We start from the raw sequence: 27,359 nt of genomic DNA, 5'->3' as shown, positions 1-27,359 counted from the left end.
TGGTACTTGGATGATGTACTAAGTACGCACACTGTGGCTTCAGATGCAGCACTGGCACAGGAGACTGGTATCACGAGATGGTTTTAAGTACACATGTTGAGGATACAGCCGCAGAGATTAGCACAGAAAATGACTCTAACAGATTGTACTCAGAAGACGTTCTGAGTACACACACCGTGGAAAACACTAGGAACAAGTCTCTAGAAGGAATGGAGCTTGGAACCTGGAACGCTGCAACAGCAACTTTACACTGGAAATATCGATGTTGTGCAGGCAACATCCTGTTGTCCAAAGCCCAGTTATATACCCTAAGGTAACAGTAAATTGGAGGACACTGTCAGCTGACAGCAACCAATGCTACCATTGGGTAAAGGGTTAGTCAGGTGAAAACAGACTGTCATGGCTGTGTCCATGACGGTAACTGCAGAAACCACATCATGGAGCGAGCACATGGATGTCCAAGCAAACCCCAGGTATGATCCTCAGTGCGTCACTCGCAGCCGCACCTGGTGTCTGACAGCTCTAGAGATCAGGGGAAGCCGGCGCTGAAGTGAATAATGGCCGATCCTAGCCCGCAACCTGACATGGTCCCCTTATTAGGCAACAAAACAAGCCTGACCCAATTGCTGGGTGGGTCGCATGCAGCCTGTGCCTGCAGGCCATATTTTGACCCCCGTGTTAATAGTGGTTGGAATTCAACATATGCCTCTTCCCCCCTCACCTACTAAAGATTCCCAGCAATTATTGACTGTGTCCTAAGTGATCTCTTGCTGTGGCATGGGAGATAGGAAGCATGAAAGGACCATTACAGATATACTGCTACTCACACCCCACATGATGAGCTTAGACATACAGGACAAATGGATCAGTGCAGCAAAACAGGTGTTCTTTGACATTGACAACAAATATGACTTCAGCTGTATAATTATGTTTAGTATTGAAATTATTCAGCATGAAAAAAAGAACTCTGAATACTCCTTAAACAATACAGTGACAATAGTGTACTCAGTTATGTCAATCCAGTCTGACATTTCTGCTGCTCCTTAGTATCTACCAAGTGCAATCTTTGTGCAGCTGTCTCTCTGCCACGCTCACATCTCCAAATGACTCATCTGTCATCTTTCCTCCATTAACCGCACATATTCTAGGCCCCTGGATAGAATTTGTTGAGGATTTATTTCTGATAGACTTGGAACGCCGTCCTGCAGAGTATAAATTCTAATTAATTAATGTTACGTCGAAACATAAATTCCAGAGATCATTATTTATTTTTTCAGTGTAACATGTACTTAACTTTATTTTCAGTTAAGTTTTTATACATAATAAATAAGCATTTGTACAAGGATATTAGTCAGTAAATAGATGCATTCAGCCTGTTAATGCATTGGAGGGGAAGGGGGTGGCTGTATAAGGTTACACCTTTTTATTTTCAGATTCCAGGACAGGGGATATGGCCAAAACCTCAGTAGAGTTACAACCATATTATTTGACAAATTTCAGCCAATCATTATAAGACTTCTCTGCATGTCTCTTGACATGCCTCTTTTACTTGACATCAGATCCCCTTATGCCTCTTTATAGGGCATCAGGGCCCCCATTCACCCATACATGTCAGAGCCCCATCATGCCCTTACATATTGCAGACAAAGCTACCTCATACAGTCAGGTCCATAAATATTGGGACATTGACAGAATTTTCAGATTTTGGCCTCTATTCACCACCACAATGGTTTTGAAATGAAACAAACAAGATGTGCTTTAACTGCAGACTTTCAGATTTAATTTGAGGGTAATTACATCCAAATCGGGTGAACGGTGCAGGAATTACAACAGTTTCAATATGTGCATCCCACTTTTTAAGGGACCAAAAGTAATGGGACTATCAACTCAAAAGCTATTTCATGGACTGGTGTGGGCTATTCCCTCGTTATTTCATTATCAATTAAGCAGGTAAAAGGTCTGGAGTTGATTCTAGGTGTGACATTTGCATTTGGAATCAGTTGCTGTCGACTCTCAATATGAGATCCAAAGAGCTGTCACTATCAGTGAAGCAAGCCATCATTATTCTGAAAAATCAAAACAAACCCATCAGAGAGATAGCAAAAACATTAGGTGTGGCCAAATCAACTGTTTGGAACATTCTTAAAAAGAAAGAACGCACCGGAGAGCTCAGCAACACCAAAAGACCCGGAAGACCACGGAAAACAACTGTGGTGGATAACAAAATAATTATTTCCCTGGTGAAGTAAAACCCCTTCACAACAGTTGGCCAAATCAAGAACACTCTCCAGGAGGTAGATGTATATGTGTCAAAGTTAACAATCAAGAGAACACTTCACAAGAGTGAATATAGAGGGTTCACCACAAGATGCAAACCATTGGTGTGCCACAAAAACAGAAAGACCAGATTAGAGTTTGCCAAACAACATCTAAAAAAGCCATTACAGTTCTGGAACAACATCCTATGGACAGATGAGTCAAAGATCAACTTGTACCAGAGTGATGGGAAGAGAAGAGTATGGAGAAGGAAAGGAACTGCTCATGATCCAAAACATGCCACCTCATCATTGAAGCATGGTGGTGGTAGTGTCGTGGCGTGGGCATGTATGGCTGCCAATGGAACTGGTTCCCTTGTATTTATTGATGATGTGACTGCTGACAAAAGCAGCAGAATGAATTCTGAAGTGTTTCGGGCAATATTATATGCTAATATTCAGTCAAATGCTTCAGAACTCATTGGACGGCGCTTCACAGTGCAGATGGACAATGACCAGAAGCATACTGCAGAAGCAACCAAAGAGTTTTTTAAGGCTAAAAAGTGGAATGTTATGCAATGGCCAAGTCAATCCCCTGACCTGAATCTGATTGAGCATGCATTTCACTTGATGAAGACAAAACTGAAGGGAAAATGCCCCAAGAACAAGCAGGAACTGAAGACATTTGCAGTAGAGGCCTGGCAGAGCATCACCAGGGATGAAACCCAGCATCTGGTGATGTCTATGTGTTCCAGACTTCAGGCTGTAATTGCCTGTAAAGGATTTGCAACAAAGTATTAAAAAGTGAAAGTTAGATTTAGGATTGGTTAGTTTGTCCCATTACTTTTGTCCCCTTAAAAAGTGGGAGGCACATATAGAAACCATTGTAATTCCTACACTGTTCACCTGATTTGGATGTAATTACCCTCAAATTAAATCTGAAAGTCTGCAGTTAAATCACATCTTGTTTGTTTCATTTCAAAGCCATTGTGGTGGTGAATAGAGGCCAAAATATGAAAATTCTGTCAATGTCCCAATATTTATGGACCTGACTGTATGTCAGAGCCCACTTTTAGCCCTTTATATGCAAACACCCTAATTTCCCTACCCCCTACTCCCAAACAGAGCCCCCTCATGCCAATGCATATGACAGAGCCAACAATAGTAGCATGGGTACCTGATATCTGGGAATCCTACTGGTGGTAGACTACAATCAAACGCCCCTAATGGCACAAAGAAGGGGTGTAGGTACTGCTTGATTATTTTTATCAGTCCTATGCTGGTCTTAATCTTTTTCTTCATTGACTGTACCTCTGTGGACAGTATCTGCTGCTACCTGATACCAGCCTACACGTAGGATGCACGACCACTCATGTCCAATCCACACCATCCATCTGGTCTGCACCACTGTGGCAAGCTGGCAGCTACACTCTGAAAGAGTGAGTGATTAGTCTCACTGACTACTACTCTCACTCTCAGAATTGGAAGAGGGAGAGCCACGTGTGTTGCCCACTGATTGGGGCGTCCAGAAACGATGGCCAGAGTCTTGCCAGACTCTGAAGATTAAAACTTCCCATTCCACCTCTGCCAAACCCAGATGTTGTTCCCAACCAGACATGAATTACCACCTCCGAACTCTGGACAGTATAGCGGATTTTTACGTTTTGTCTGGAGTAATCTCGGACTAGTGATAACTCTAGGGCAGTATGTCCCACTGCACTGCAGTCATCCCGGCACAGTGGGTCCTCCTGGGTTTATGGTCATTTTATTTCATGTTCCACATAGAAGAGAAGAACTATCACAGGGGGGACCCACTTATACCAGTAGGTGGTTTCAGCATTGCACTTTTAAACTGTACAAGCATCACATCGATCTCCCTTAAAAGACTCTGAGATGATAATATTGTCATCACTTTTTAACTTTGCAGTATTGTCTCCCAGCTTTTGTTTGGTGTTAGTAATAAATTGGACAATCAGTTGGTCTGGTCTAAATAAAATAATGCAAAACACTTCTGTCACTATCACCTGGAAAGGTGGCTAAGATGTAGAACTAATGCTGCCATATTTTGCAATTTTTTTATTTGGAGTGAAAGAAAGATGAATCAAATCAATTACTGTTGTTTGACCACTTCCAGGTAACTAGTCCTAAGTATACCAAATGATATTCTAAATGATATAGGGGTTAATTTAGAGTTTGAGCCATGTCTGTTTTTTTATGTGTGTGACAGATATGTATTCTTTGACTTACAGCTCCTTAAGCCTGTAAAGTCAGAACGTGAAAGGAAAAGAAGGAAGCAAGCCAAGGCCAAGTACAATAAGGAGAATATAGAACCACCAGAATACTGGCGCATGTACCGATTAGTGTTAAACTATTAATAATAGATATAAATATAAATAAGATACTGGAGTAATGCAGCCAAGTTGCAAACTCTGTGTATATTTGCAAAAATAATAAATATAGAAAAAAACAAGAACTCAGCGCTTACACTCCAGTAAGCACAATAAAGAATGATATGTGTTTAAAAAGTGTACTAAGGATAATTACCTAGCAATGAGATGTATAAAAATTAAACATTTATTAGCCAATACTAGTACATAAAAACAATAATCTAGACAATAAAAGAAAAATAATAACATTAAAAAAATAGATAAACGCAAACAGTAAACCAATAATTGGACATGAGTGTACCCCAATTATTGGTATACCTGAACACTGTGCTCCTTGTTACAAATAATACAGAGAAATGTAGATCATAAGTAGCCTTGTGTTAAACTTTGATACAAAGTAACTTCATGCTCCTGTGAGCTAGTGCTGCAGCAGATAAATGTGGCTGGATATCCAGAGAGTCTTGATATAGGGAAAATATTTATGGAAATCAGACAGTCTGTCCAAAAACATATATGTTTTTTTTATGTTTCCTTCCAGCTTTCAATAAACAATCTCTGTAGATTAAATCATGATGTGATGTCGGCTCCTATTAACATATTCTGAAACATGTATTTCAAACTGCGCCTGTTAGCACTTCCACCGCTAATCAGAAAATTAAATAAAAATAAAAATAGTTCTCTTTGCAATAAGTACAGCCCTTCAAGGCAAAGTGGTAGGTGCTTTGTAGGCTAGACTACCTCATCATTCAGTATCCACTAATACACTGTTGCTTCCTGTGATTGTCTACGCTCTGAACAGATACACGCTCCGGCGCTGTGTCCAGGCTCATGCTCCAGGCGCCTGTGACACATAAGAGATCATTGCGGCACGCGGCACGCGGATCGGCTTTTCAGTCTAGTCTGATACAGGAGCATGAAGTTACTTTGTAACAAGGTTAACACAAGGCTACTTATGATCTACATTTCTCTGTATTATTTGTAACAAGGAGCACAGTGTTCAGGTATACCAATAATTGGGGACACTCATGTCCAATTATTGGTTTACTGTTTGCGTTTATCTATTTTTTGAATGTTATTATTTTTCTTTTATTGTCTAGATTATTGTTTTTATGTACTAGTATTGGCTAATAAATGTTTAATTTTAATACATCTCATTGCTAGGTAATTATCCTTAGTACACTTTTTAAACACATATCATTCTTTATTGTGCTTACTGGAATGTAAGCGCTGAGTTCTTGTTTTTTTCTACAAGTACAATAAGGGCATGTAATTGCAACTCAGTTAGATGTTGTTACAAGTTGCATAAACACCTGTTTGGAGGTGTATCCCTTGCGGGTGCTGGAGGTCTGGTGGAATATATATAGGCAATGATGATGATGATAGTCAGCAAAGCAATAGAACTGGTTCTGATTGGCTGATTGCGAATTTATCTCATCAGCTAGTAGCAATGAAACATTTGTATCACAGCTATTATTATCAAGTGGTTGGCATTTATTTGCATTAAATATAGTTATTTCCATAGGAAATGATGCAGGAAAGATAATTCCCATTAAGTTTTTTAAATTCCTTCTTTTTAAATCTTTTTCTATGGTAAATGAGACTTTGACGTTCATTAACCAGTTAACTGGCATAGTCGCACGGGATGCAACTGCAGCTAGCTTTTCTTTCATGGGACTGTGCCGTTCGCGTCCGTACCCCAGCTGTTACTGTTATTCTGCACATGTGCAGTACAGATTTTCTCCTGCGGCTCCGGCCACCAGCAGTGATGTAGCAGTCTGTGATTGTCTACATCATTGTCATGTTCTCGTCCCAGACGATGGACAAACGGCACTCTGAGGCGCACACAAGTGCAGAGCTGCAGTAGGGGATCTGTGGTGGGGGATGGGTATTCCCAACAAAAAGATTATGGCAGGTATTATAATATACCTAGGGTCAGATACCACCTGGGCATATTTTTTTTTCAATAAAGTATTTAAATAAAGTAAAAAAAACTAAAAAAAAAAAACTTAGTGAATTTTTTTTTTAAATAATTCTTGTGTGGTTTTTAGAAAAAAAATTAGTTCAGTACATAATGTGAGACAGTATTCTCTCATATATATCTGACTATGGGGCTGATTCAGAGATGATTAGCACACATCTCCGATTGTGACTCCTCTCCACCAGCGCATGACCCGTACTGCGCATGTGCACTCCTTCCGCCAGACGTCGGGACTCTTGTGTGCATGCATGACCTGTAGGTCACACATGCAAATTTGTCTCACTGCCCCATGTGTCTCTCCAGCCTTCTTTCTTTACAGCCTCCTGCCCCATCTCTCCACCTTCCTGCCCCCTGCTCCGTCAATCAAGTTTCCTGCCTTCATAGCCTCCTGCCCACTGTGTCTCCCAGCCTCAATCCCTCCCCTGTGTCCCTCAGCCTCCCCCTCTGTGTCAATCAGCCTCTCCCTGTATGTTAATCAACCAGCTTCACCCTGTGTGTCAATCATCTAGCATCCCTCTGAGTGTCAATCAGCCAGCGTTCTTCTGTGTGTCAGTCAGCATCCCCCTGTGTGTCAATCAACCAGCCTCCCCCTTTTGTGCCAAATAGCCAGCCTACCCCTTTTGCACCAATCAGGCAGCCCCCCCTTTTGTGCCAATCAGTGGCGTAACTAGGGCAGGGCGAGCAGGGTACATACCCTGGGCGCCGTGGGACCGGCGGCACGAGGTGGCGCCGCCGGCCACGGTACCAGCCCTCCCTAGTTAGCCAGTGTAGCGCCGACCGCAGTGAGTGCGGTCAGCGCTACACATTTACACAGGACCGGCGCTAGGCTTCCAGCGCCGGTCCTGTGCTGCACCGCTGAGCCCCTTCCCACCCCGTGAGCACTTGCCCAATAGCACCAGGTGGTAGGTGGGCTCAGGCTGTGCTAACACACACATCACCGCCAGCACGGCAGCGATGTGTGTGTTATTCAGCAGCCAATGAGTGTCAGACAGACTCTCATTGGTTGCTGCTGCACACACATCCTCCGCCAGCACTGGTGGAGATTTGTGTGAATCAGCAACCAATGAGAGTCAGATAGACTACCATTGACTGCTGCTCGCCCACTGCAAGAGCTGGCTCCCTTTCGGCTCCTGCAGGGGGTAATGGGAGAGACGTCATGATGTCTCTCCCATAATGCAGAGCACGCCAGCCCAGGAGAACTGACGTGCGGCGGCGGGAGCGGTGTCCGGAGCAGGAGCGTGGATTCAGGTAAGTGTATTTTTTCAATTTATTTTTTTTAACTTGTGTGTCTGCATTACGGGGGGGGGGTGGGGGCTACTACTACTGGAGACACTATCACTTGGAGAGGGGGGCTACTACTACTGGGGACACTATCACTTGGGGGGGCTGCTACTACTGGAGACACTATTACTGGGGGGGCTGCTACTACTGGAGACACTATTACTGGGGGGGCTGCTACTACTGGGGACACTATTACTAGGAGGGGCTGCTACTACTGGGGACACTATTACTGGGGGAGCTGCTACTACTGGGGACACTATCACTTGGGTGGCTGCTACTACTGGGGACACTATCACTTGAGGAGGCTGCTACTACTGGGGACACTATTACTGGGAGGGGCCGCTACTACTGGGGACACTATTACTGGGAGGGGCTGCTACTACTGGGGACACTATTACTGGGGGGGCTGCTACTACTGGGGACACTATTACTGGGGGACTGCTACTACTGGGGACACTAATACTGGGAGGGGGGCTGCTACTACAAGGGACACTATCACTTGGGGGGGGCTGCTACTACTAGGGACACTTACAGGGGAGGAGCTACTACTGGGGGCACCATTACTGGGGGGAGCTACTACTGGGGGCTCTGCATCAGGAGGGGGAACATCTACTGGGGGGGGGACTACTACTGGTGGCACTATTTAAGGGGCTTACTACTAGGGGACCACTACTGGGGGCACTAAATAGGGAGTACCACTACAGGGGGCCCTGTATAGGGGTCACTGGATAGGGGGGATAACTGCTAGGGGCCTGCATAAGGTGGGCCACTACTGGGTTGACTGCATGGGGGGGCTACTGCTGGGGGCACTATATAAGGGGCTTACTACTAGGGGACCACTACAGCGGGCACTAAATAGGGAGGACCACTACAGGGGGCACTGTGTAAGGGGCATTGGATAGGGGGGGATCACTGCTGGGGGCCTGCATAAGGGGGACCACTACTGGGGGCATTGCATACTGGAGGTACTGTATAAGGGGAACTAATGGGGGGCTGCTTAAGGGGATCCACTACTGGGGGTACTGTATAAGGGGCACTACAATGGGCCTGCAGAAGAGGGACCACAACTGGGGACATTGCATACTGGGGGTACTGTATAAGGGGCACATGGGGGGGCTCCATTTCCCTGGGCTCCAAATACCCTAGTCAGCCTCCTAGCACCTTTCGCTTCTCACTGCACAGTACCCTGCACAACACAGCACCCCATTCCCCTCAAATCACAGCACATGTCCCCTCTCCCAAAGCAGCTCCCCTCTCCCATCACAGCAGCCTTTTCCCATCCCAGCACTTCACTGCAGTGATCTCCTTGGAGTCATTAGGTCAGGTCTCCTCCTCACCGAATGCCTAAACCAGCAACTGAGGCACGGCCAGCTCCTAAGCAAAGGATCCGCAGCCCACCCCTTACTTAATGGCGCGGTGCAGGCAGCTGTGTCACAGTGACACAGTCTGCCACCCATGGCCAAACTAATTTGTGGCAGAACTCTGGAGGTTAGTGTAGTCCTTCCGTTCCTTGCCAGCAGGGCTTATCCATCGCTAGAAACGGCCTTGTTAGGTGAGCATATGATCACTTTGCTATTCCAAAATGTAATGTTAAAATTATTGCCAAAAAGGATAGAATGAGCACTTTCTGACAAATATAGATTATATCATTTTTTTATACATGGAATGACAACATAGCAAATCATTTGGATTCAATACAAAAATATTTTTTGAAGATTTAATTTTAAATGTCAATCCTTATACATGCAGCATAAAGGCTGTGGTGTTTCTACGGCAAATCCACAAGCCATGTGACTTTTGGAAATGATGCGTGTACAGGTGTTGATACTTTAGAGTTATGTAGACACACTCCAGCGGATTACTCAAACAATGAACATCCCAGTTACTTAACCAGTGTTGTTGGTTTTTTATATAAAGCAGGTACAGCCGTAATCACTGTTACATGTACACTGGTAATGGAGCAGAACTTGAGCGGAGCAGGTTTCCATAGAGCTCACCAGCAGGTGAGTATTTGCGGAAAATGGGTAGCGGTGCAGGAATCTGGAAAAGCTTAACATATAGGCATTAACCGGGTCTCTCATAGGAGCTAAGCAGGAGACCTGTCTCCCCCCATGGCATTTTACACAGTACTAAGTAAAGATGGCTGTAGTCACATCGCAGTAGCACATCAGGTTGGTGGTCGGACCTCCATGCAGGTCCTGGGTCATTGTGCCCAGCATGTATGCACAGAGATGAGACAACGCAGGACAGCAATGCTTTCTAACAGTCACAAAATGCAATCTCAACTTTATCCATATGTTGTGCCTAACTTGACATGACTTCAAAATAAATAGTCTATAGTATAAGCACATGTTAAAGTAAGCTTATAGTATAGAGCATGTTATAATTTATATAAATAAATGGGATGACCAGACATATACAGTAGGACCTGCACAGAGATTCTGGCTTTTTACCTTCTCTAAAGCTATACAATATCCCAGTATCTGTACTTGTCATTGTTGCTATTTGTTCCCATTAACGCTAAGGGAAAAGCACATAAAGCATATACATATAAAGCAGAACTTGCAGTCAAGCCTGTGATATATATAATGTACTATTAAGTTAGCACTAAATTGTAAAACATGGTCTTACATTCTCACAAACCATATGTTTTTTGCTGGGTCTGTAGGATTGTAAAAGGATCTGGGAAGTTTGAGCCAATTTAGCTTATGAGTGTTTAGTCCCGTGGTTAAATGTGTCTTGAAAAAGGATCAAATACTGTTGAAAGGAAATCTATAGCATACATACATGCAGTTCCAATCTATATATCAGACCATGCCATGTACTTGGTATTCCTGGAAACCTGTGCATGGCTGATTTTACACCTTTTGCCAAATGAAGCAAGCAGCTCATGGAATGGTCTGTCATTTAACATACTTAAGACTAAGTACCCATTTGGTTACATCATATGAGACATTTTAGAATGTATTTAACAAATAACCATACCTCAGATATTGAATTTGAGGCAGTAGTGCTTGGGTGTGATGCTCAAAATCCCTTTCATTGTTGGGAATGCAAAGTCTACTTTGCTAGAACTTTACAGGGATTTCAAAGTAATGTGCTGTGAAAGCATAATCTACATTCCCGACAATAAACAAGATTTAGGCAATCACTCCATAGGTGCAATTTGTGAGTTGACATGTCCCATTTGGTTCTTGAACTCATTCAGCATCTCAGCTCTCCTGAACTTATTCTGCAGCACACCTGAGCTCATGACTTCCCTCCAACGTGCATTAATGATTTGATCTACATGAACACAACATAAGTTTTCTCCAACATCGAGATTTGCCATTTGTCATGTTTATAATCATGTGTAGTGGTGTAACAAGGATGGGGCAAGTGATGGGGCAAGTGGGGGACATGCCCTGGGTGCCGAGACAGAGAAAGCGCCAGAGTCGGGGCGTGGGACTATTGTAACTAGTAGTGTTTGTTTAGGCTTGGCTGCAACCTTCCCTCTATCAAGGTGCCATGTTGAGGCTGAGTGGCATGCACAGAAGTAATGGAGACAATGGAGGCGGTCGTCTCCAGGGGCCAACCCTGAACAGGCGCCTCCTCCATTATCATAGTGTCCTCTATATGCTCTCCGCTCAGCAGCAATACACAGCCACCCGATATAGATCATATGTCATCTTCACAAGGTAATAAAGAAGCAACTACAGAGTCTGAAGAAGACAGATAAAGACACTCAAATCAGTAACATAGTAACAAATATTTATTATGAAGTAAAATCATTAAAATTGTAGCAATATCCAGTAGCAGCTACTGTATATTGTACATGAAGTACACCAGACATACTACAGTCCAGAGGATAATAAAAGATACAAATTTGGAATGTATATATTAAAATTTCTGAAGTCAGAAACACTTGGACCAAATAAGCGGCAATTTACTGCAGCAATAGAACACCTAAATGGAGGAGTTCCAATCTGGATCAAAGTCAAATGTTCACTGTCAGGCACTAAAAACACCATAAGGAGCACTATGTTATTTTAAATAAAGCCATAGGAGCACTATGAGGAACTATGTTGTGTGTTCAGCACCGTGTTAATAAATGACATTAAAACACCATGTTGTGTGTTCTGGCACTGTGTTAAAAAACAATAAAATAAAACTGTTAGGGTGCCATTACTAGTAGCGCTATGAGGCACCGTATTGTGTGTTCAGGCACTGTGTAAAATATTATGTCAGTATGGTGCCATTACTAGGAGCGCTGTAAGGCACTGTGTTTTGTGTTCTGGCGCTATGTTAAAATATAACATCATTAGGGTGCCATTAATAGAAGCACTGTGAGTCGATATGGGTCAGTCGATAAAAGAGCAGGAGCAGCAACCCCGTACTAGTGCTGCGGCTGCTGCCAGTCATGATAGTACTTCAACATATACTAAAGGTGTTCCAGGGGAAAGAAAAATTAAGAACGGGCACCTAAAATCTAAACAATATATCACAATGTTAAAGAAAACATCACTTCTAATAACAAAGGGTGAGATCGCAGTACTGACACCGGCAGATGTTAGCACTGGTGGTCTAGTGTATTTGCAGGCAATACAGCAGCACTTCTAGGCTCCAAAGTAGTGAGAGTCTCTTGGATCTGAGCATCCATGCAGGGAGTAAAGGTGCACATGGCTTCCTCAAATGTGTAGTAACACACGTCAGTGGTCAGACCTCTCTTAGATGAGCTCCAGTAGGTTCTAGTGACTGCCGGCTCAGTCCTACCTATCAGATGCTGGAGGGAGGCAGTGCAGAAGTGCACTCCTTCCAACACGGACTGCTCACAATTCTGGTGGATCTGTTTTCCTGGGTATTTTGCTCAGTAGAGTGGTCAGTTGTGCGGTATTTATATGCTCAAATAAGGGTCACCATACAGTATGTCTCAGTTAAAACAAATAAAATGGTGCTTTAATATCATCAGCATACGCCAACAAAACGTAAGAAACAGTCTATCCCCCATTAAGGGCACTACATCACTTCTTCAGCCCTTACACAGTTTCGCACAAAGTCTCAATCCTGGTCCCACAGGCCTCCTGACCTCCACATACAGCCATGGCCAAAAGTTTGGAGAATGACACAAGTCTTGGTTTTCACAAAGTCTGCTGCTTCAATTTTTATTATGGCAATTTGCATATACTCCAGAATGTCATGAATAGTGATCAGATGAATTGCAAATAATTGCAAAGTCCCTCTTTGCCATGACAATGAACTTAGGGTCTCATTCAGACCCGCTCGCGAGTGCAGGATGCTCACAAGCGGGTCGATGTTACCCCAATGCGCATTCGCACGACGGAGGGAGCTCCGTCGTGTGCATGCGCGAGACCCGGACAGCGACTGCCAAGCTGTCGCTCCGGGTCTCGCACCAAAGGGGGCGTGCTGTCGATGGAGACTGACAGCACGCCCCCTTTGGTGGGCGTGCCGGGGGTGTGGCTGCCAGATGGAGGCGTTCCCATGGGTCCGGCCTCACTGACATCACTAATGATGTCAGTGGGAGTGATTTTGGCTCTGATAGAGCCAAAATCACTCCAGGGCTTGCGGCCACGAGACCCTAACGCAGGGTCTCGTCGCAAGCCCGATGGTTGCGATGGTCTTGACCATCGCGACCATCATCATGGCTGCTCGCATAAGCTGTGGGTGGTAACCCACAGCTATGTTAGCGTCCAAAAGGCCGCTCCACATTTAAATAGGATGGCCCTGATTCAGAGCGAGCGCTCTGGTCAGAGCGTCCGGCTCTGAATCAGGGCCTTAATCCCACAAACAACATTTCCACTGCATTTCAGCCCTGCCACAAAAGGACCTGCTGACATCTTGTCAGTGATTCTCTCGTTAACACAGGTGAGAGTGTTGACGAGGACAATGCTGGAGATCACTCTGTCATACTGATTGAGTTAAAAAACACAGACTGGAAGCTTTAAAAGGAGGGTGGAGCTTGAAGTCATTGTTCTTCCTCTGTTAACCATAGTTACCTGCAAGGAAACATGTGTAGTCATCATTGCTTTGCACAAAAAGGGCTTCACAGGCAAGGATATTGCTGCTAGTAAGACTGCACCTAAATCAACCATTTATCGGATCATCAAGAACTTCAAGGAGAGATGTTCAATAGTTTTGAAGAAGGTTTCAGGGTGCCCAAGAATGTCCAGCAAGCACCACGACCATCTCCTAAAGTTGATTCAGATGCAGGATCTGGGCACCACCAGGGCAGAGCTTGCTCAGGAATGGTAGCAGGCAGGTGTGAGTGCATCTTCACACACAGTGAGGCGAAGACTTTTGGAGGAAAGCCTGGTGTCTAGAAGGGCACCAAAAAAGCCACTTCTCTCCAGGAAAAACATCAGGGACAGACTGATATTCTGCAAAAGGTACAGGGATTGGACTGCTGATGACTGAGGTAAAGTTATTTTCGCTGATGAATCCCCTTTCAGACTGTTTAGGGCATCTGTAAAAATGCTTGTCCGGAGAAGGAAAGGTGAGCTCTACCATCAGTCCTGCGTCATGCCAACAGTAAACATCATAAGACCATTCATGTGTGGGGTTGCTTCTCAGCCAAGGGAGTGGGCTCACTTACTCCGAATTTTGCCTAAGAACACAGCCATGAATAAAAAACGGTACCAAATCATCCTCCAAGAGCAACTGCTCCCAACCATCCAAGAACAGTAGGTGAGGAACAATGCCTTTTCCAGTATGATGGAGAACCTTGCCATAAGGCAAAAGTGATAACTTAGTGGCTTGGGGAACAAAACATTGAAATTTTGGGTCCATGGCCAGGAAACTCCCCAGACCTTAATCCCATTGAGAACTTGTGGTCAATCTTCAAGAGACGGGTGGACAAACAAAAACCCACAAATTCTGACAAACTCCAAGCATTGATAAGGCAAGAATGGGCGGCCATCAGTGAGTATGTGGTCCAGAAGTTGATTGACAGCATGCCAGGGCAAATTGCAGAGTTCTTGAAAAAGAAGGGTCAACACTGCAAATATTGACTCTGCATAAACTTAATGTAATTGTCAATAAAAGCCTTTGACACTTATGAAATGCTTGTAATTTTACTTCAGCATACCATAGTAACATCTGACATAAAGGTCTAAAAGCACTGAAGCAGCAAACTTTGTGAAAACCAATACTTGTGTCATTCTCAAAACTTTTAGCCATGGCTGAACATAACACACCAACCCACATATACATACATGCATACACACATACATTTTTGTTTTGAGCCTCACTATTACTGACTTCTAATCCTTGCAATATATGACTGCACAAATATACTCTGTCTGCGCAAGCCTCTCTGCCCTTTTCCTGTCTGTACAAAAAAATGAAAAAAAGAACTCCTATGGATAGGGGCACACCTCAATAAAATATAACTATTAATTAGGAAAATCAATTAAAATATAGGAATCACTTAATTAGTAAAACTGGAATACACGTGAGATCAAACACAAGATCTCAAAATTTCACATAGTAATGTATGCTCAACAGACAATACACAAGTACATACAATAATGAAGTATCATTAATCAAAGAAAAACGGGGAAATATTGGAGTATTAGTTCAATTAATTATATGTGTATGAATTAATAATTTTGAGCATACAAGTGGTCATGTTGCTTTTTAACATGTATGTGTTTTATACATGTGATTTATATATGTTTTGATTTATTTCCGCCGTCACCTAATGGTGACCTACTACACCAATTCACTTTACACTCTATGCACTAATACTCCAATATTTCCCCGTTTTCTTCTTTGAATAATGATACTTCATTCATTACTGTATGTACTTGTGTATTCTCTGTTGAGCATAGATTACTATGTGACATTTTGAGATCTTGTGTTTGATCTCACGTGTTCTATTTTTACTAATTAAGTGATTCCTATATTTTAATTGATTTTCCTATTATATTTTATTGAGGTGTGCCCCTATACAAAGGAGTTCTTTTTTTCCTTTTTTTGTATAGCTCTATATTGCTCCTTGGGAGCACCCTCATAACAGCAATATCTTTATCAGGAATCTACTATCTTTCTATTAGCATTTATTTGTGTGTGTGATCTTGAGAGTAGCCTAGACCTCCTCTGTGCTGTGTATCGCCTTCCCCTCTCTCCCCCTTCCCTACTCGACAAAATACTTTTCCTGTCTGTGCCAGCTTCTCTGTCCTTCTCTCCATGCCAGCCTATCTGCCCTTTTGCTGTCTGCTCCAGCCTCTCTTCTATTCTCTATGTCGTTGCCCTCTCTGCGCCAACCTCTGTTCTTCCCTTGCCTGTTCCAGTCTCTCCTTTTTAGTGTATCGCTGATTTGCGGCAGTTCACACAGTTCTGTCTGCATATGGATTTTTTTTAACACTGCTGCAAGGTCTGGCATAACTATAAATTATATGTATTTTAGTTGTATAAGCAAGTACTTTTTTTTTTGCGGCCCATTTAAATATATAATATCTTACAACATCTTTTAAGGGGCGACATATTTGTATTTGCCCAGGCCGCCATCAATCCTAGTTACGACTCTGATCTTGTGCTAACAATTTCTGACCAACATTAAAAAGTCTAGTTGTTTGATAAATATTTTTGAATTGCTTGCTATAGATTTCTTGTCACGCCTGAGGGCTGGTTTGGGCTGGAAGAGGCGTGGGAGGCTGAAGAGGAGACCTGTGAGGTGTGAATAAACCTGGGTGGCTTGAGCCAGGACTTTCTCATGTATTGCTGAAAGTCCCTGCAATTTTTTGGGATTCCCATCAAATTTTGCAGGAGTAGAAATATGCAGACGAGGTGCAACTGAGGAAACTGGAACTGGAGAAATCAGAATAGATGAAGTGGCAGCTCCTGAGCCTTTCAGAGTTGATTGGATGTTACCCATCTGGTTAGTCAGTTCTTGGAGGAACTGTACCACCTGATCCTGTGCCGCCTCTTGGTGTTGTAGGCACTGGGGACCTGATTCAGCAGGGATCGCTATTGTGATCGCAATAGCGATTATGTTCACAGTCTCACTGCGAAGATATGCTAATGATTGCAATCGCAATGCCATACGCAGCCTGACACACATCCATAATACTTAGCAAGACTGCGAAACCATTGGTAACATCGAGTACAATTGCAGCCTCACAAACATACTCAGAAATTGCTAACCTCATAGCCCAAACTGCATATGGCATCGCAGTTGCTAACTTATGCAAACCCTTGTTACAGCGTTCAAGAGCACTGGTACGCCTGCATTTCGCTGACCACCACCCCCCCCCGTCACCACCCCCAAACAGTTTTTCCAGTCAGTCATTCTGCGATGGGTCTGCATAGTCATTGTAATCGCAGTCCCGATCACGGTGGAGTGTTCGCGCACTGCAATGCATACGCAAAACGCAACAATCAGCTGATTGCGTGCGTAATTGCAGCTGCGATCGGTAATGAATCAGGCCCTGGGACTGTTCAGATACAGAGTACCTGGGAGCTCAGCACTGAGCTGTGACTTCAGCAAGAAGTGACGTTGTACTGGCAAGAGAGGCCAGTCAGGAAATGGAATTTATAGGGGAGGATCCCCAGGGATTGGATGCTGTGATCAGCTGGTCTGGAAGCAGCACTCTGAGTGGAGGAAGAGCGGCATGTGAGTCCAACATGGCTCCGCCCATACTGTAGTTTAGGAGGGAACTCTGGTGTGCCATCATGCTGGGAACTTTGGTGTGCCATAATGCTGGGAAGACACGCTGTGAGCAAGAGGCTGCGGAGAGCCATCTCCATGCTTAGTAACAGGACAAGGAGTGGATGGGGCAGGAGCAGCACATACAGACCTCAGCACCAGTCAGGAGCAATGTGCAGCATCAGTGATGTGCGGCGAGGTCAATGGCTGGGGAGGCACACATGTATAAAAACACAGTTTTTCTATCAAAACTCTGAAACATGACAGGGAGTATGATAGGGTAGGGAGTATGACAGGGGATGCTCTGCCGCCCCACCTACCCTGACTGCACGTCCCTGTGCAGCGTGAGCGGACCTCTGTGCTATCCTGGATAGGCACCAGAGTGGTAAAAATTTGATTTTAATAGTCCAGAGCGTTACACTTGTTTACAAACGCCTGATTTCAGTAAGTCCCAACAAGATCTCAGATTCCTAATGGTTGTCCTGTAGTTTCATGTTCAGCATTTCAATAAACAAATGAGAAATTGCTGTTTTTTATGTTGTAGACTAACTTGCTTGTTGCTTGATAGCCTTCTTAAATGTTTGAACAAATCTTTAAGCTAATACATTGGTGGCTAGGTGGTTTCTTGCTGACTAGAAGTGCTTTATGCCATCTCTGGAATTCTTCAGAATTTAACTGATGTCCATTATCTCTACAAATTTGTCCAGAGAACCTATTTCTGGAAAATACATTTCTCAAAATAACAATAATTTTCTCAGACAACATAAAGGTTGTCTAATTGATTAGGAATGTGCATTTACCGCAAGCTGAGACATACTATCTGTGAATTAACCTGAAAAATTGACAGGAACTCTTTGCCATGGGGATGAGGGCCATTTGCAAAGGTGTAACAGAGCTGGTGTAGATGCATTTTTAATGTTTTGACATCCTTCGCAATCTCTAGTTATTCATTTGATCTGACCATCTGATAATTATGTTCTGTAACTGTTAAGGATCTCCAAACAATTGTTTACTCAAAGCCATCATCTGGCAAAGTACAGGTATGTGATCAGACTGCCCGTATTCCATATGGGGGAGGCATCACATGCCAACTTGATAGGTAAAGATGGGTCACTGTGTGTGAGGGCTTCTTCCGAAGTAATCAGCTTTTTTGTATCTTGAATATAATAATTCTTACAATTTGTAAGCCCTTTTGTTGTAATTCTAAGGCATCCTTTGCTGCTCTCTCCATTGCAATTGTAATAGACACTACACGGTCCAAATATTTACTCTGGTTCACATAATCTTTTTTGCATAGTTTCACTGTGCATACCACACACCAGCCTGTTCTCATTCAATCTGATAGATCCAATCAAAATTGAAAGTGTTCAGATAAACATTTAGAACCCTATTTATCAATATTATTTTTACAAAACTGTTTGGAAAAAGGGTGTTTTCACACCCTTTTCACATTATTTTAGTATCACATTAATGTATTAAAGGGCTTTAGGAGCAGTTTTCATGAAAAACTACTCCAAGCCCTTTAAATCGCATATTTTTTAGTTATCAGATCGCATTTCCCATACTTGTAATGGGAAATGTGACCTGCTCAGATTTACTAAAATATATTGTGAAAGAATACAGTGGTAAGCCCTGTGATAATAGGCAGAGCAGATCCAGAGCCAGAATCCTTTTCTTCTCTGTGTGGGCGGATCTCTCCTGCCCCACACAGAATCTGCTGCTCACCAGCACCATCTCTGGTGATACTGCCACTATATATATACATACATACATACAGCATTACCCTATTTTTTATTTGTCATTGTTCCCAAACCAGGAACCAGGTTTCTGCCTAGATGATTTCAATGTCATAAGCACAGGCCTCTGAATGTGGAGACTTGTATTATATTGATGATTTGCATAAAAAAAATTCTCTCTTTTTTTGTTAAATATTATTTTATTGAGTTGGTGCAAAAATACAGTATTATAATAGCCAATAATTTATAGTACTGTACAATGAAGTAATGGTGAAATAGTAAGACATGGATGTAAACATCTTTGTAGGAATACTCGTATACATCACAGTACAGTTAAAAATATGACTGATGCATGTAGATAGATAGATAGATAGATATAGATATATATATCCAACAGCAAGAAGGAAGAAGGAGTGTCCGGCTTCTCCTTCTAATATGTGAGTGAATACATTACCATGGTTGAAACACACATTGGTGTTTACAAAAGATAAAATAAGATACAGTAGGGTCATCCAATCACCATTATAATATGAATTAGGAGAAGTAATCCTTAAATCCATAGTATATTACACAAAACAATTGTAATGATGAAACACGGGTGGTGAGTAAGTAAGGGAGACATCTGGGAGACACATATGGGAGGGAAGATGGGGAAAGGGGTTTTAGCACCCATGTCTTAGATCACAAATAAAAATAAAGAAGCTAACAAGATATAGATATGGCTGACGCTGTCTTGACCAGCAACAAACGAAAGGATGACGCTACACTACTTAAAAGGGAATTGAGGGCATGTAGGGGCGTTTCACAGACTTCACAATAAATGAGTATACAATGTCAGTGAGCCTTCATCAAAAAGGCGTCTATGCAGATACCAATCTGTGGAATCGAACTGTTTGAAAATATGGGCTTGTTTGCTATGGAAATAACATTTTATTACAAAAATCCGAGAGTGTGATATATGTCTGTGTATTTAAACCACCAGACCCACTACGTGGGGCTCATGTAGGTCTGGAGAGAAATTGTGTCTAGACCGCAAGTGCTGAATGCACACAGAAAAGGGGGCATACTTCTATACACAAGATGCTGAATGTACACTAGGGAATCATATATGTCAGCTTTACTTCTGGAAGTGTGGATTCACAAGATAGCAGAAAATGCTAAAAATTCAGGGCATGATTCAGCAAGGAACGCAGTTGCTTATACGCGATCGATTAATTTTCACTGCGTATGCATCACAGTGTATGTGCGTGAGCTAGGCGCTGCGTTAGGAATTGCGTTCGCAGTGACTATGCAGACCCATGGCAGAGTAATTGACAGGAAGTGCCGTTTGTGGGTGGTGACGGGGGGTGGTCGGGCAAACGCAGGTGTGCCTGTGCCATGTGTTTCAAAGCCATTGCAGGAGCGTGCATAAATTATCCACTGCAATATCAGATGTCGCCTGAGGCGTCATAGCGTGCGCATAAGTAAGCAATCCCTAAGTAAGGTCTGGGCTTCTCTAACTGTCCGATGTTACCGATTGTTTCACTATGTTGGTCAAGTATACGGATGTGAGTAAGGGAAGTGGGCAGCCTTATGTCAGACTGCGATCGCAATGCGAATGCAAACATTGAAATATCACAGCTGATATTAGCAATGCAGTTGCGAGCGTATAAGCAGAATAGCGATTCGTAGTGAATCAGGCCCTCAGTACACAATTCAGTCGCAGAAATTTCAAGTCTCGTCGCACGCAGTGAGTACACAAGCTGCGTAGGCAATCACAGTGGCTACTTTATGCACGCCCATGCAACATTGTTCAAACGGACAGACAGGCCTGCGTTTCTTCGACCACTCCCCCGTCACCATCCCCAAACACTCACTGCCTGTCACTGACTTTGCGATAGATTCCTGTCTGCGTGTGTAATCGCAGTGTGATCTCCGCACACGTGCATTGCCGTGCATGCGCAGTACACAACAATCAATTGCAATCAAACAAGCAATAGCGATCCGTGCTGAATCAGGCCCAGAGTACATTAAAACATTTTTATTAATCTCACATAAATACACACTGGTCACCTTCCCACGTAACTGGTTAATACTTTTTCCAAAAACCACTCAGACATTGTTGGGGGTTTTTATGATCAAATTAGCTCAAGAACAACTATTTGTATCTTATCCAACACGCAGCTGCCGGATATACACTGAGGGGCTGAGAGCTGCTTCATTTACATTTCCCTGGTGGCTGTTCTTCTCTGTAGCTGCTGGGTGGGAGGTGCTGCCTGGTCAGTAGGGATCAGCAGCACAGCAGACACTGGGGAAGGGTGCAAGGATGTAGAGAGGCCGGGAGGTACCCCTGAGATTGGTGGCTGCTGGAATGTTATCTTCAGCAGCCGCTCAGTGGGCATTTCTGATTGGTCACATTGTTTGCGACCATGTCAGGGAGCGTACAGCCTGGCACGGTCATAAATGATGCGACCACATCATGAAAGCGGTAATAAGATCAAGTGGAAATATGCTTAATTACGATGCATATCACTGTAATAATGCATGGAGAGTCATTCAGACAATCAGATGCAGCCACTAATCATCATCATCATTTTGCAACAGCGGTCGAGTACATTTTGCAAATGTCAGTATTACTATTATTACTATTATTATTATTATTATTAATATTACTATTATTAGTATTACTAGTCATACAACAGTATAGCTGTCACAATGCTCTATGTCAGCGGTTTTCAACCACTGTGCTGCTGCACTGTTGTGAAGTGTGCCGCGGCGACGGTCAGAGCCGCCAGGCACATTATACAGAACTGCGGCCCGGGCTGCCGCTGAGCTCCTCTGGGAGGCTCAGGCGCACCCGGGCAGTCACATGCGTAGACGCGGCGTGCGTGGCCTCCCGCTAGCCAGCCCGCTCTCTCTCTACCACAAGTTAGCATGGATGTCTGCCCGCCTGCTTGAACGCCTGCCTGCCCGCATGCTCGCCCGCACGCTCGCCCGCTGCTGACACCTCTGCAGTATGTGAGGAAGAAGTTTTGTTTTTTTTGTTGATCAATGTGCTTGATATTTTTCTGTGGGGGCCAGCCAAGGTTTTTTTCTATTTGGTGAGCAATGTGATGGTTTTTGTTTATTCTGTGGTGACCACTGTAGTGTGTTTTATTCCTGTGGGGGCCAATGGGTGTAGGAGCCAATATGTATGTTTTTTCATAAGTTACGCACACACGTATCGCCGGGTGGTGTGCCTTGGCAATTTTAAAATCTTGCGTAGTGTGCCTCGAGTTGTAAAAGGCTGAAAATCACTGCTTTATGTATTTAACATAATTTTCATTGCTCCAGGAACATTTATAACATCAGGAGCCATTACATAAAACAGAAATGTTTGTCGTTTTGTAATTTTTCTGTTTGTAAATAACCCTTACAGAATGTAAATTACAACTGTGCTGAGGATCAACAGGAGAGTGCAAAGAAGACTAAATAAATAACAATAGTGTAATGCAGCCTGATTGAAGAAGTGTTACATTTACAATCAATGTTGATTTGGGAACACAACGGTCAATGGGTGCCTGTAAACCCTTATTGGGTAGATTGTATTTGAAATACAATCTACTGTAATATAGTAATTGGCTTCACACTCTCCTGCACATAAATCTTAAATAAAAAAGGCAGTAACCATATGCTGGTTATGTTACATTAAGCACTTATTATAACAATATGAAACAAATTCAACGCTTCACAGCCATCTTTCTTCAGTTGCCGAACATCTCATAATAAGTCACCATAGTGAAAGGTGGTAGCATATCCTACAGTAATACATGAGTTGTTAATTGCATACAAGTACACTGTTTAATATGAGAAAAACAAAACATACATAAAACAGTTATGTAAATAATACACGAAATAAGTGTAGAAGAGGAAACAAAGGGTACAGAGGGCAACATTAGTGGAGAGTTTAAGAAAATAATAATAATTAGAGAAAATGCAATGGCGATTTGTTATTGCTACAGTATTACTTTGTCACATGAAGAACATGATTCTGAGTCAGACGCAAACCGAACACAATGCCAATGTTCACAGAGTTGAGCTTTATATGCTACTGCGCAGGTGTGAAATAATTTGGATTACCCAGCGGCGCATGTGTTTCCCTGAGTGTACGCACGAGGTGCTATTGTGATCGATACCAGAAATGGAGCTGGTGGGTGGAGATTGGGAAGTGGCCTGTAGTGAATGCAAAGCAAGTATGTCTCATGGGCGTTATGATGGTGTCACAGGCGGTCAGTGAAAACAGCTGCGTTCTCAGACCCACAGCCACTTCCACAGAGGCCATTTTGAGTTGCCATGGTGCTAGTGCAAGTTTTGATGGTGCGACCGATGGAATGCTGATGGTGGTGAATCACTGGTAATGTATCACTGTTCAGAGATGTTGAAAGCAGTGGTGTATCTAGGGTGGGGCGAGTGGGGCACGTAACCTGGGCTCCGTAGGTGGCCGACAGAGGGGCAGCTGGCCTGGGCAGTGTACCCGGCGGAGTGTCCGCTGCTAGACATTCCGCCGGGTGTTTACTGGTGTCACTCTTTCTGGCAGCTACCACCGCCTCCCTCTCCTCAGTTCCCCACACCATGGACCAGCTCCTCCGCCCCTCCTTCAGGTCCCGGCGGCTCCTTTGCAGCACTTCATGCTATCACCACCGCTGAATTGAGGAGCGATGTGGAAGATGAGAGGGAGCTGGATCCCAGGTCAAGGGGAGCTGCTCTCTCTATAAGCCCAGGTCTCTCTCTGCCCTGGTCTTTTTCTCTCTCTCTCCCCCTAATCTCTCTTTCTCTGCCCCTGGTCTCTCTTTCTCCCTGGTCTCTCAGGGAGGGAGACATTTTTTTACTTGCCACCGGTGACATCTACCCTAGTTACGTCTCTGGCTAAAAGTGGGCATCTCAGTGCTTGCACCTAGGCTAGTACACAAGGAGAGGGTTGAAACTAGCATTTCTATATTATGATTGCTGTGACTCAGCATCCATCTCTGAATCAGGCCCAAAATCTCATATTTCATTTAAATACAAACAACAAATAAGTAAATGGATGACAGTATACATAATGATATATCAAAATCTTTTAATCTCTAAACAGATTATATAGCATTTAGCGAAATCAAAAATATTGTTTCAATTAAAGATGCATGCACAATTACATGTAAAGTGGAAAAGTGGGGACGATTCAATGGAAATAACAAATATTTATTACCTAATAACCAGAATTTTGTCCGACACTCAATAAATAGAACTAATAGTACCCCAGTGTCTAATCTATAAAAAAATTACATTATATCCATCAACGTTTCGGTGTGGTAAACACCGTCTTCAGGATAAAATATCAACAATATATCAAACATACATCGTGACACCTACAGCAAGAGAATGAGTAATTTACACAGCTTTATAAAGAAGATATCGACAAATCCCCACCATGTGTAGAGCCCGGCACTTGAGCTGGTGCCGGCAGGTTGCACCTCAGTGGCGTCATGCCGCAACCACGGCAACCAGAGCCGCGATCGTGTCAGCTACCCGCAATGCTGCAGCATTGCTAGGTAACCCCTGGACTCTGCAGCAACTGCCTGACTGGAGCACTCAGTGACTCTATGAAATAAAGAGAGCATATTAACACCCTTAGTGTGCCTTTATAGGAATAAAAACACTATACTCTAATCAGAAACTTCCAGAACACCTTGCACCAAATTCTCAATAAACAAGCACCAGCCCTCATTAAAATGAATATCATCTGGTTTTTAACCACTTAACTGTCATATGGGATGCGAATGCAACCATCTTTGTTTCAGCTGACAAGGTGTGACCGCACCTCCTCACTGTGTTTTGAAGAGGAAATTTGTTCTACACATGTGTAGAACAGATCTCCTCTGACTACCCGGACTCTCCTGTGGACCTGGCAATTTCTGACAGGGTTTGCTGGAAAAATCATCAGTTAAGTGGATAAAGATGGGCTTCCCTAAGCCTAATCAAAGTATGCACAATGACTGCACCACCAAACTTCTGGACACAACACCCCACAACTGAATGTCCGCCTCTCCACACCCGCTGCAGAATAATCTCCAAACACATCATGCAGCAAAAAGGCCACATTAACACAATACTTTCCAAATCCCTAAAGATGGAAACCCTAAACTCCAACGAGTTAAGTGATGCCAAATCATTGCCCCATAAATGGACTACCAACACCAAGGGAAACCAAATGAACAGACCAAAGAAGACAGAAAATCAAAAAGGGAATGCCATTGCATGCCACTAACACCTAACCACCTAGCCTGAAGTAAAACTAAATAGAAATCCCAACATCTAGTAAACCAAGACTGGTTAGGCCAAAAAAACAAAAGAATGTCTCAAAACTCAAGTGGACAACAATCAACCCTGTAACCTCTAAACGAATAAACAAACAAATGAGAACAAAATTCCCAGAAATGAAGTTTGAAAGAAGAACCAGAAAATTAGGACACGAATGAAAAAGAAAAGGGGGGGAAGAAGGGTGTTATAATTTGACCTGAGGAAAACCACAAAAAACCTGCTGGAGGAGAAAAGTTAAGTAAAACACCAGAACACCAGCAGTAAAAAACTACATATCTCATGGACCCCCACCAAAGGTGGTAAGTGGCTAATCCTCAAATTAGGACACAAAGTTAAACTATTGAAATCTAATGTACCGCTAGTAAGCATTAGATTACCTGCAGCTGTGGGCTTTAATTTGGGAAACTGAGAAACCCAATGCAGTGCCAGATGTAGCCGCACCAATACGGAAGGAATGCATTACAAATTCCCCCGGGGACAAGCACAACCAATATACAGCACTTCAAAACACAAACAAATTGGTAACGAGTCATAGGTGAGCCATCCAAGTGAATCAATCAAGGCACCTTAACGGAAGACCGTTAGATAAAGTTTTGTGAAGGACATCAGACAAATCCTGGCTTATCTCTGCATACTAGCAAAGGTACCCAATGACTCCTCGCCAATTGGTCGGTCTTGAACTGCTGTATCTGGCACAGGACCACAAAAACCTACAAAAACCTGTGTCACAGATAAAGAAGGTAGGCCCCATCTCAAAATAACTACCAACTCTAAAACATGGAAGACTCCATGAAAAGCCACAACATACAGTAGGCCAAACTAAAAAGCAACACTTCATAATTGAAGCTACAAGCAGAAGGGAGGGCCTGAACCAAAGAGACACAAATCAACAAGAGCAGGGACCAACCTGGCCCACCCCATCAAGGTTTTTTGGACTAGCCCTTAGTAAGGTCCTCTCTACCCTTTTCTTAACAAAAAAATAAGAGAACCCGGACAAAATCCTGGCAGCTAAAGCCCTGGACCTACCAGCCTCATACACACACCATACATAAGCGAGAATAAGTTTACAACCTCTTACCTCAACATCACCATTCAGACCAAGCCAAGTGGTAACTTTGCAAAGTCCTTAGTGCCAATGACCGATGCGCTAACCCTTCCATGCCAGCTTGAGAATTCAGACACAAGACACAAGAAGGGCACAACTCACCAACTGTATTGGAAGACGTGTCAATTCCAAAAACGTACAATGCATCGGCAATATCATTCTAAACTCCAGGAACATGCTGAGCCCAAAGCAAAATATTGAATTGGAGACAATTTTGGACAACAAATGAATGGCCGTGAGGGAAGTAGCACACTGACATTGCATGGACCACACGCAGATTATCACACCAAAAAACCACACTACTTTTCTGCATTAGACAACCCCACAGTTCAAGGAAAACATAATAGGGAAGAACTTGCGTAGGAGGAGATTCCTAGCCAAACCCTCAGTCACCTACTCCCCCGGCAATGAAGTTGCACACCATCAACAAGTAAAGTAAGCTCCAAATCTGGATGAGCCTGGAGCCTAGAGAACACAATTTGGCTCCACAACGGCCACCCAAATTCGCGTTCCATTGAAATTCAAATATGATGGTGAGGCATGCGAGCCCCTGCCCTGCTCCAACTCCCTACCAAAAACTCATCCCATTGGGAGTACTCGTCAGGTGAAATTCAAAAGACCTAACTACAATTGCACCTGACATAAGGTAACCTTAC

Source organism: Taudactylus pleione, unplaced genomic scaffold (genome assembly GCF_031769625.1).
Source record: "Taudactylus pleione unplaced genomic scaffold, aTauple2 ptg000111l, whole genome shotgun sequence".
NCBI lineage: Eukaryota > Metazoa > Chordata > Amphibia > Anura > Myobatrachidae > Taudactylus > Taudactylus pleione.
Note: the sequence above shows the minus strand (reverse complement) of the source record.